Source organism: Mesocricetus auratus, unplaced genomic scaffold (genome assembly GCF_017639785.1).
Source record: "Mesocricetus auratus isolate SY011 unplaced genomic scaffold, BCM_Maur_2.0 Super-Scaffold_100013, whole genome shotgun sequence".
NCBI lineage: Eukaryota > Metazoa > Chordata > Mammalia > Rodentia > Cricetidae > Mesocricetus > Mesocricetus auratus.
This window is the reverse complement of record NW_024429196.1, coordinates 64,504,623-64,517,436: the sequence shown is the minus strand read 5'-3', so window position 1 is coordinate 64,517,436 and position 12,814 is coordinate 64,504,623.

The window sequence follows — 12,814 nt, the reverse complement described above, 5'->3', positions numbered from 1 at the left end:
ATTTACGATATACTTTTATTAATTCCTTGAGAATTTCATGCAATATTTTTATCCTATTCACCTTAACTCACCCCCCTACTCCCCCTACACCCACCCTCACCCCTCTAACCCTCCAACTTTGTGCACTAAAAAAAAAACATTCATTCGATTTACTATTTTATGCATGTGTTTGCCTACATGTATGTCAGGGTACTACATGAGTACCTGGTGCCCATGGAGGTCAGAAGAAGGTGCTGAGTCCCCTGAGACTGGAGTTACAGATGGTTGGGAGGTGCCATGGGGGTTCTGGGAATTGAACCTGGGTCCTCTCAAGAGCAACAATTGTCCTTAATCACTGAGGTAATTCTGCAGGCCCACGACTTTTTTAAAAAGTAACCCATCAAGTCCACTTTGTAATACCCATACACTCCAAGGTGTAGTGCCATTCACTGCAACATGGTTAACTTACCCTTGTTACTAATTTATTGATGACAGTTGTTTCAATAGGATAGGCGCCTATCAGGCTATTCAACATGCACACACACACACACATATGTATATATATAATCTATTATATCATGTCTGTGGGTCAGAGGTCACCTTTGCTCTGTGATCACATGCAAAAGTCAGGGGAAAAGGCACAGTTACTTTGCCAGGGAACGCCTCACCTCTAACTTCTTTTTCAACCTATGATCTTAGAAAATTCCCTGAAGGCTAATTAAAAGCTTTACTCTCAAGCCTCTGGTGAATTGTGCTAAATATATTTGTTGGTTTGGATGTCAACAGCAATTGGTATTTGTGAACAGCTTATGCAACACCAAAGAGCTGGGTAAAAAGAAAAAACTAGAGAAAAACTCACATTCTGTACACCGTGGACGAGAACTGTGTCACTCTCAGGGCTGATTAAAGGGACCTCATTCTTTAGAGTACTTCATTAAAAGACTAACAGTAAATAAATGTACACAATGATGCAAATTTTAATTTAAAGCATACCAATATTGATGTGCATTTAGTAGGATTTCTTAGACTATAATCACACACAGTTTGGGTCAAGAGAAATTGATAAATGTGATAAAAATAGCTGCATCATAAAGGCTTTGTGGTTTTTCTCTCCTCCCTCCTCCCTCCTCCTTCCCTTGCTTATTCACTCGCTCTCATGCTTTGCCAACAGAGGGGAGCCTGAACAGACTCATTGGCTACAGCCTGTTACACACAGCATAAAGGAAGAATTAGAGCCGGTGTTGTAACTCACTGATAGTGTTTGCCTAGCATGCAAGATGCCTTAGGTTTTATCTCCAGCAACACATACACACACTCACACACACACACAGCCAACCTCTTGAGTCAAATCCGGCCTTCATTCAATTCTAATGAAGATGACAAGGACGAGGAGGATAACGATGGCAATGATGATAGTTATTTATCAAGAGCTTATGCACAAAGCCAGGAATTTTTGTAAAGATGCATTTTAAAATGTTTTCCCTTTGAGAGATATCCAATTCAAATTTATTCTGCAACTAACACCCAATTCTTCAGAAAGAGGTTTATGCTAATTAAAGTTAATTCCCCTGGTTTATCAATAATGAGTTACCATTAAAAACAAATTTCATTAAGTCCTACTTCAAAGTTCAGAGCTCTCCGCTTGTATTAATCACTTAACTATTGTGCTGTGTATTCGGGGCCAGCTTGGAAAGGCCAGAGGAATGTGAGCATCTTTAGGGCTTGATTACTTGGCTTTTGTCATTGTGTAGAGACAAAGGGGAACAAAAGTAGGCTTCAGTAGTTGCTATGGTGTGGGACCTTGAGTACCCCCACAAAGGCCTGTGTGCTTCAGCTTAGGCCTGGGCTCCAACATCTGCTACTGAGAGGTGGTAGAGCCTTCAAGAAGAAGGGTCTAATGGGAGGTTTCCCATCATTAGTGTGCTGACTTGGAGGGGATCGTGGGATTCTGGTCTAGCATAGATTTGATCCACAGAACTCAGGCATCATGGCCTGTGCTTCTGAGCCCAGCCCCAGGGAAACAGAGACAGGCAGAGCCCTAGGACTTTCTGGCTAACACTTGCCTAGTGCCAGGCAAGTGAGGGATCCTGTCTCAAAACAGCAAAGCAACTATACCTGACAAATGACATCCAAAGTTCCAGTTTACTTTCTAATGCTGTGATAGACATCACGACCTAAAGGGTTTATTTTACCTTATAGCTGGTAATCCACCAGGAAGGGAAGTCGGGGCAGGAACTCAAGGCAGGAACCTGGAGGCAGGAACTGATGCAAAGGCCATGGGGGAACACTAGTTACTGGCTTGCTCCCCACGGCTTCCTTAGCCTGCTCTCTTATAGAACCCAGCACCACCTGCTCTGGGGTGGTACTGTGCACAGTGAGCTGAGGCCTCCCACATCAATCATTAATCAAGAAAAGGCACTACAGGCTTGCCTACAGGCATTCTGATGGAGGCACATTCTCAGCTGAGGTTTCTCTTCCCAGATAACTCTGGTGACAACAAACTAACAGCACACCCTCCAACACATGGAGACAGGGTGTATGGACATGCATGAGTATGAATACACACACACACACAACATGAAGGAATAGAAAATGAGCTTCGGATATCCTGATGAAAAGCAAAGGGGAAAGTGAAGGGGCCAGCCCCCAGCCTCACCCCCCCCCAAGCCCCACTCCCGCCCCACCCCCGTCCCACCCCACCCCCACTCGTTTTAGCAGCCATGACAGGCTAACATGTGCTCTTCTGACCTTGCCCCTCCTGTCCTGGTCACTAGGAGGTCAGATGCCCTCCTCGTGGCAAGGAACCAATCAGAAGTTAGCTAGCTGGGTGTGCTTCACAGCGGCTCTGGGTGTGCTTTAAGGACAAGCACACAACAGTGACATGCAGAGCATAGCAACTGCCCTGGGAGGGCCTATGGGCCATAACAACCAGTTAACCAATCAGCACAGGGCAGGTTGTCCAAGCCTGGAAGTGCACAAATCCTAAGACTGTTTCATACCTCTAGACACTCCCCTTACTCTGCCCTATAAGATCCCTGGCTCGTGGTTTCTTGGGGTCTTTCTCCAGCCATCCGCTGTGGTAAATGAATGAAAGACCTGAGCTAATGGGGTTAGCTCGTTAAACAACTACAATGAAAGACTCTTTGTTTTTACACTGAAATGGGCCTTTGGTTATTTGGGGGTTTGGAATTTGGGGAAAACATAAAGAAACCCTAAAAAGATCTACTGTAGATATTGAGAAAGTCACAAATGATCAAAACGGAGTCTTCTCCCTCAGGGTTTACAATCTAAGTACCTTGGTATTGAATAGAACTTTAAAGGTTATCGTATTACACAGGGTAACCTCCAGCTGCTAAAACAAATAACCCCTAAAATTCTGGGTGACCTAAACTAAAATTTTTTGCCTTTAGGAGACTTGGGATAGGTGAATTGTGTTAATGTCTAGGAAGAAAACATTGTAAAGGCTTGCCATTAAGTTAAAACCAAGAGCATAGAGCAAACACCTGTGCAGAAAGAGACTTTTATGATTCATTTGCAGAGTCAGAGGAGGACAGTGGCTTCCCCTGGACTCAGAATTAGTAATGGGCAAAGGCAGAGAAGCACTTAGGCCTCTAATTCCCCTTCTACCCTATCTATCCCTACACAAAGAACCCGTTCAACTCAGCTTTGACGTCCCCATGTGATAGAAAACAGGCAAGACTCGGCTATCTCAGTGAAGTCTGTGACATCAGTGATGGAGCTCTTCCGGGAGATCATCTCACGGGAAGACGTTTTGATTTCTAAAGTGTCAAAACACGTAAATGATCATAGAGTTACAACTGGATCTCAGAGGGACTGGAGGAAATTGTCAAATTTTCAAAAAAGGAAATTTAAAAGCCAAACCATTTAGTCTCTCTCATTTAACAGCAGGAAGCATAGGCAACGATTTGCTATTTTTCATGACAAGATGAAGGCTGCCACTCTGAAAAGAGCTCCTTCTGGCTGTCCAGCCACCAAGGAAGCATGAGCCAATAATAGGACAGATTCAGCAAAAGGTTGGTAGTCATGCCAGGGTGCTGGGGGGAAGGAAACTTTTGTCCAGGAAATTTAAATGGGTGTACAAGCATGACTCTACCCACAGAAACTCATTCCCTCTCAGGTAAGGGAACTAGGAAGTCTCCAGAGCCTTTTCTGCTGGGAAGAAAGGAAGCTGCAGAGAGAAGAGAGAGGAAACAAGAAGGGGGAGGGGAACAAAATGGGCCTAAACTATAAAGCCTCATCACCATCCAGAAGCTCCTACCCAGGGCCCCTGCCACACCTGGCACACCTGTTTTGTCTTCCAGGTAGGATTTAGATAGAGAAACTGGGACAGTGACACATCAGCATGTCTGTTTGCATTAACAGATAACAAACCTGAGGCTGTAGCTTAATGCACAGAATACTTGGCTGGCAAGCAGGAAACTCTTGATTCAATCCACGCCTACAGGCTCAGCACCCTGAAGATAGAGGCACCGGGACCACAAGAGAGTTTGATGCCAGAAGGTCTGTATGCACATAGAGATGCATGCGTACAGACACACATACATAAGTATGAATGTACATACATCCTAGCAAAAATGAATTTTCACAGAACTGTTACTGCGTGAGTCTTACTCTTGGTTTCAGGTCTACATCCTCACTGTGAAAAAAACAGGAGGCAGATGTGGCTGTGGAACTACTGTAGTCAAGCTGGCACTAGACATAGGCAGATGTGGCTGTGGAACTACTGTAGTCAAGCTGGCATTAGACATAGGCAGATGTGGCTGCAGAACTACTGTAGTCAAGCTGGTACTAGACACAGCCAACATGGGCAAACAGTGGTGGGCTCCAGGGGCGGGGCCAGGAGGAGGGTCAGACAGAGGAGGCCTCTCTCCTTTCTTTTCTTTTTTAAATCTATTTTTATTTAAATTAGAAACAAGCTTGTTATACATGCCAATCCCAGTTCCCTCTCCACTTAAACTCAAACAAAAGCAGGGCACACTTTCACTCCAGTCATAAATTTTCAGGTCAGGCTGAAGACAGAAAAATATAGTTTGTTATCTGAGAAAGAAAATGGTATCAAAGCCAGGCATTGGTGGCGCACGCCATTAATCCCAGCACTTGGGAGGCAGAGGCAGGTGGATCTCTGTGAGTTCAAGGCCAGTCTGGTCTACAGAGCCAGTTCCAGGACAGGTTCCAAAGCAATAAAGAAAAACCCTGTCTCGAACCCCCCCCAAAAAAGAAAAAAAAAGTATCAATGAATAAATTCTCAACTAAACACAGAGCTTCAGGCAGATAGAGTCCCAATTCCAAGGTGCAGATTACTGCCACTGATCTGGGCCGTCACTCATTCGAAGTGGAAGGGAGGTAGGATCCACTCCTTATCTGGACAGAGTGCGTCCAGTAACGGTCTGTGTTGGGGGAGCCTTGAACTCCCACAGATGAGTCCGCACTGGAGTGATACAGAAGAACTGGACATCTGCTGAAGTGCTTTCCTCCAGCAGAGGGTGGAAGGCCTTCACCGCTGCAGGCAGGGAGTGTTCAGGCATTCGAGCAGAGCCAGGCAAGTGGCTGTTGTCAATCATCACATAGGGAAACTCGGGAGTCATTCTTTCAATGTGGTCTGGAGAATTCACCACTAAAAGCTCCGAGTTCTTTGCTATATCCATTCTCTTTGCTTTTACATCTATTTTTTTACTTGTTTATTCATTCAGTGTGTGTGTGTGTGTGTGTGTGTGTGTGTGTGTGTGTGTGTGTGTGTGTCTGGGGCTGTGATGCACATGCTACATCACACATATAGAGGTACTTACTGTGTGTGTTTTGGGGGTATGATGCACATGCAACATCACACATGTGGATGTATACACATTGTGTGTGTGGGGGGGGTGACTCACGTGATACATCACATATGTGGAGTCAGAAGACAGCTTGCAGGCATCTATCTGTTCTCCAGGTCATTGGGCTCATGTTAACAGCTTTCTTATGCTCATTCCTGCAAACACTCTGGTCCTCTACTTATGCCATAAAGCAAACCTTTTGACAAAAGGGACTTGCATTTGTGTCCAGATGAGGTGACCACAGGGTAGCCACTGGGGACGAGAGTAGAAGGTTTTGCTGAGAAGACTTATGGCAATGAATAATGGTGTCTCTCTTCATTTTCACAATTATATTTTATATTACATCTACATTGTTTTATAAAATGTGAATAAATTATTAATTAAATTCTTTTCAGGATTTAGTTGTTTGGTTTGGGTTAGGTTGGGGTTTTTTCTTTTTCTTTTTTCTTTCTTTGGGGGGCTTCATGCAAGTGTGTAACACTGAACTATACCCAGGACTCATTTTTACATAACTTAACCCTCATAAAACTTCATGATTGTCTATTATAATTTAAAAACAGTCAACTTGTGAACTATAAGTAATAATAACAGACCTTAATATTATAATGGAAAAACTAAATTTTAAATCCAATAAAACCTTATTACATATCTACATGAAGGGTAAAATATGGTTCCATATGCCTTTAATCCAGGCACTCAGGAGGCAGAGGATGTGGCATTTCTGTGAGTTCCAGGCTACTGTGGTCTACAGAGGGAGTTCCCAGCAAGCCTGAGTTACACAATGAGGCTGTCTCAAAAACAAAACAAATAACAACAACCAAAACAAAAAAAAAGTTCTTAGTCACCATGTTCAACTACTTTAAATGTCATCATTTGTAATGAAGGTTTTTTTAAATTTGTGCTTCTGTGTGTGTGACTTCATAAGCATAGGTACCATGTTTGCAGGCAGGAGTCTGTGCAGGTCAAAAGAGGGCATCCGGTCCCCTGGAGTTGGAGTTACAGAGAATTGTGAGCTTCTGTGTTGATGCCAGAAACCAAATCCGGTCCTCTGAAAGAGCAACGGTCTCCCTCAACAGCAGAGTCATCTCCAGCCCCTCAACGTTTACATTAATGGAGAAGTACCTGTGTGTCTCTAGAGAAGCAAGACAGTGGACACTGGGAGAGGATGTCACATTAGGCCACAGTCTATGGTGGCTGTGCCTTTCTTAAAGCTGTCAGTGGCTAGCCATCATTCCGCGTGTTGCCATGACGATTTGGGAGCAGTTGAAGAGATGCCTCCACTTTTGCTTTCAGGCCGGGATAGGACATTAGAAAAGGTTTTCAGGCCCTGACTTTAGTACCACACAGATCAGTGTAAATGGAGTAGGAGTGCTGTCCCTGGACCAGTCTGGCTCCAGTCTCTCATCGACTCTGCCCGCATTCCAGTACGCGGTGTCCAGAAGCCCATTTCATACACTTCTTCTATCAAGGTAATTTGGAATATAGCGGCCCATATAAGTGGACTACATCACTAGCTTTCTGACCGTCAGTCTCCCACTTTCATCTAAAGTTAGGCTTCTGAGCATAACTTCATTATGACCTACTTAACAGCGTTGTGGTGCGAGCTAGAAGCGCAATTGGAGGAGGCAATGAGGGAAATGGCCCTTCTGTGCCATTTCTCTTACGAAACTCCGCAGCCCAAATCTTCCTTCCACAGTCATTCCGCTGAAGCTGAGTAACGTCGGGAGCTGAGGCTATGGAATATGAGATCCACAGATGCTGAGAGCAGGGATGCACATGCTGTGCCTTCATACAAATGCCTCAGGGACAAAAGAAATGCAGGCGACTTGAAAGACAGGTGGGAAATAGTGGCTGATACAAGAAAAAAAAATGAAATCATCTTCAATTATTCAGTAACAACCAATCACTGTAACCAGGGACTCTAGGTCATCCTGGTCCTTTTTCTGTGAGGATTTTTCCCCCATCATAGAAGAGTGCCAAGCATATAAATTCATTTCCTGATTGTTTTCCTTGTAATATTATTTTTTTAAATCCCCATGCTTACCAGAGAAACCCCACAGAGAAGATCTGTTCCTAATTAGTTGTTTTGTCTTTGTCTCCCTGAGATAGATGCTTTTGTTTCCAAGTTTCATTATACTCTGATGAAGTAGGGATTGTAAAGCAATGTTCTAGCTTGCTGAGCTTTGCCTGGGTCCATTTTAAATCTGAAGGGACCATCCATGGGCACAGTGATGGCTCAGAGGGCAAATCTAGGATAGATGGGAAAGCATTCACCCTTCAGAGTCACGCATGCACACACACACGTCACACACGAAGGCACACAAACATAAATGAAAATAAATCTTAAAAAGCAAAATAAAACTGACTTGAAATTATCAAAAATGGGGTGCAGGAGAAATGACTCAGCAGTTAAGAGTCATTTTCTTACTCTCTTGCAAAGAACCCCCATTTGGTTCTCAGTACACATATAGAGGCTCGCACACATGCACATAAAGAAAAAAAATAAATAAAATTTAAAAAGATGGAGACAAACAGAAGAAAGCAGAAGAACTTCTGAAAGGGACTCAGATAAAATCGTGTTTGCTCATTTTAAACCCAGAGAATGTGAGATACCAGAGCTACATAAGCAATAAGCAAAAATGGCCAAGAAACTTCAGATAGGTGTAAACTTTAATTAAACTTTTTTATTTCCTTGATCAACCGAATGAGTGTTGGAAGGCACTGTGGCTTGATTTGCATCCCCTAAAAAATCCATATGTTGAAGTTCTAGCTCTTATACATCTTACTGTAAAAGAGTGAGAAATGCTGGGATAATGTGAGCACTAATCCAACAGTTCCCTGTTATAAAAAGAAAGATTTGATCACGGAGTCTGAGGCACCAGAATACAGCTGTGTGAAGACTAGAGCAACACTTCCCCAGAAGAATGCTTCCAGAAGCCAGGGGAGGGGCCTGGTAAAGATGCTTCCAGAGACTTCAGAAGGAGTGAGGCCTTCCCACATCTTAGTTCTCAAGTCTCTCTTTACATGGGAGAAAACAGATTGCTGCCTTGGGATAGCAACTACAGGAAACCAACATAGAAGGGACTCTAGAAGCTATTTCATCCAACTTCCTATGTCACATAGATCTTCTCCATAATGAACAAGAGGGTCACTATGACCAGGTTTCTAATTGTTTTCTGCTGTTGTAGCCAAATCCCCAACACTGGGTAGTTTCTAAAGAAAGGAGGTCTTAATGTGCCCTGTGGGTCTGCAGACAGGGAAGTTCACAGTGAGGCAGCCCCCTGAGTGGAAGGTCTCATACCGCCCTGTAGCAGTGGGTGAACATCACACAGTGGGAGCATGTGTGGGAGGGGCCGGCAGGTACATGGAGAAGGTGGGCTACACAGAAGCCCACCTGCCCCACACCAACTTGATCTTAAGAGAGCTAGTTCCTTTCCAACAGAACCAGCCCAGTCTCCTACAAGATGCATTACTCCCTCCCAAAGACCTCATCTCCTCACACGGTACGCTAAGAACTAAATTTTAATGTATGTTTTGGTGGGGATGAGCTACAACAGAGCCATAGCAGCCAGCCTCCACAGGGCACTTCTAGTGATGGGAGCTCGTGGTTCTGATTTCAATTACTTTGTCACGCTTTGGTGATATACACGCTAACAAGACAGGCTAATGTTACAGGCCATCATTTTCCCTGTGACTTTCTATGTTACATTTGATAAGGAAATGATGTATATGAAAGTGAGTGTGCCTCTGTAGTTTAGCCACTAACCAACATCCCATCATTTACCCAGAGGCCATAGCAAGTAGCAGCTCCTCACGTGGAAATAAATGGCCTGTGAATTCTTGCCCTGCCACTGCTCTCAGAAGCAAGCGCATGCTTCACACCCTCCTGGATAGAACAGAGATTTCTGTCCGGCACAGAGCCCACCGTGAACAAAGTGATGCTAACAAGCTGGCCCCTGAGTCACAGCGAGCTCTATGCCTGAGCCAGAAGCCCAGCTGCTTCCTTTCCTGAGACAAAAAGTCAGGAAAGGAGATGGAGCGGTGAGTCACATAGTAACACTGGAAATGGCAAAATCCCATCAGAGTCAGCAGGGCATTCAGAGAGATCTTTGTTATGTGCTGTTAGGTTCCTTTCCCCCTCCAAGCAGCCATATCTCAGAAGAGAATAAGAACTAGGAGGCTGACATCTCCCCCACTGGCTGACTGGATAAGCAATTGTGTAGACACTGACCATTGCCCCAGGGAGGAATGACTGGTGTGATGGAGCCGCTTAATCTGAAGGAGCCAGCTGCCAGGAGGTGCTTGGGTGTTAACTGACTCATGATCAGACATCAGTGTTTTCCAAAGAGATGGAAAACAGGTCTCATTTGCAGAATGCCTGACTCTGGGGGTGAGTGAAGAATTCTGTCCCTACCCTGTAGCATGGCTGACATCCAATCTGCAGGAAGACACCAGGCTTAGAGTCTATCTTTTCCCCACTGACACTGTTAAGGGATGTTTCCAGTCCTTCTTCTTGTTATGCCTTGATGTTTTCTTAATTTAAATTAAATTAAAGAAACTCACATTAACGTTAAGGCTTCTTCATAGAGGGCAGGGACCATTGCAAACAGTCAAAATGACGCTAACAGGTTGGTGAGTCTACTGAGCTTCAGACTTCAAAGTTCTCATTAGCACATTCACTGAGGGTCCCACATGTCATCTACTGTCCATCTACTTGTGCCTCTCTGTTCCTTCTGAACTCAGAAGTGGCTTGCTTTGGACACTAAAGGAATGCAAAGAAGAAACAGGCCTCACATGACTCCTTCCACACAGGCATGTCAACATACCTGACTCTCATGCAAGTGCTCTCCAACTCAATCCTGCCTTGCTTCCAGGATTAGACAAGATGGGCTCATCCAGGATGGTATGGGTGTAACTAATGCCTCTGTCTAGAGGCTTCCATTCACCTGGGGTCCTTGAAATACAGAAATCCCTAAAAACTCATGGTGAATATACAGAGAAAACCAGAAAAGCTTAGGGTTAACACTCTGAGATTTGGGGTAGTGTTTTGTCACTATAAGCCATCATCCCCTACTAAAAGAATAAGTCCCCACATAAACCCCAGGACTAAAGATCTTCCTTCATGTGGGAACTTCAGCACAATTTACAGGAATTGTTTACTCTTTCAGCCATGTAGGTCTCAGGAATCAAACTCAGAACACCGGGCATAGTAGCAAGTACTATTACTCACTGATCCATTTTTCCAGTCCCCGAAGGAACCAGCAAATAGCATCATGGCCTCAGAGTACAGCAGGATTTCTTTGTAAAGTTTTTAAGACTATAAAGCATAAAGGGAAAGATCAATGTATTTGACTGCGCCAGAATCAAAATGTTTCTCAGTAAACAACACAAACCAAAATAACAAGCCACAAACTGGAAATTTCCGTATGTGTCTAACTGACAAAATCCAAGTCCAGAGTTCACATAGCACATTGTAAAGAACAAGCCGAGACGGTGAAAACTGAAGGGTGTTACAGCTCATACATATAGAGGATGCTATAGCACATAAAGTGAAGAACTGGTAAGGTCATTCTCAGTTGTGGACACACAGACTAGAACAAGTGTAAAACATTACAGTCCTCTGTAGAGCAATTTGGCCAAACTGAGTGAAGTTCACAACGCACAAACCTCTCAACTCCAAAATAATTTTTCTTTACAGTGTATTTCCTAAAGGAACCCCTAGAGCACATAAGGTGGCCTGCAATTGGGAGTGTTATTTCTTTAATGGCAAACCATCAGGAGTAGTTTAAATGCCATTAACAGCATGTACTATGGGATACTACACAATCCATGGTGACAACATAGATAAATTTCAAACAACAGGAAACAACAAAAAATTCTCAGCAAGTGTACTACATACCATTTATCCAAAGTTAGAAACATGGGCATTTCAGTAGTACACACACATTAATGATAATAGCATGTAGAAAGAAATAATTAGATGTGTTGTCTCTTGAAAGAGGACATCTCAGGAGTACAAAGTTCTTTCCTTAGGAAACTCACACAGCATGACGACTTGCGGTTGGACCGAGACTGTGTATGACTAGAAGATGGGTCTACTACGCTATTCTCTCTATTTTTGCACTGATACTTTTTTCATTTATGAATTCCCAAGGCCAACAGCAAGATGGCCACAGATTGGTGTGTGACTGGCCACACTGCTCCACCTCCATTAATAATCTTAAAGTGAATGAAGAGATTTCTGTCCGAACGCTTCCATGCCTCATTAGAAGGACACTGGTTCTCAGACTGGGGCTGCTGGGATTGTTGGTCTCAGCTCTGGATTTGACAAGGTTAAAAGATGTCCAAGAGGGTGAAACACACTTCTGAGCATGTCTAGGGGCAATTGTCAGAGAAGACTGGCATGTGATTGACTGGTGAAGAAAGCCAGCCCTGAATGTAGGTAGCAACAGCCAATGAGCTGGGGCCCAGATGGTTGGAAATTAGAGATGGTAGGGTCAGAGGTTCTGGGTATCCAAGTCCTTGTCTTCATCAGTGAGTATATCTGTTGCTGCTGCCATTGTCTGTAGATGTAAAAGCCCCTTCATGGGCTTTGAACAGGGGCTCAATACCAGAAACTCTCCAGGAAAGCTTCAGACCTTTAGCACTGAACAGGGACTGGTCAAGCCTCTACCTCCTGGATGAGTCAATTACCTGGTTCACAGACTCTCCAGCATACAGACAACCTATGCCCTTGTATACAAATACATTTGTATACACACACTGGATTATTCTATGGGGGTTTGTTTCCCTAGAGAACTCTGAATAATAAAGCTGAGTGCTAGGGTCATTGGTTCCCCTGGCTCCCTATCTTGGACATTCTGATTAACTAGGCTATGGCTGTGGCTTGATCAAACCCAGTGTTTAAATCTCCCAAACAATCCAATGTACTATCAGGGTAAAAAAACACTGACTGAGGAGAACTGGGGGAAAGAATTCAGTTTTAGATTCTGCCAGCTGTG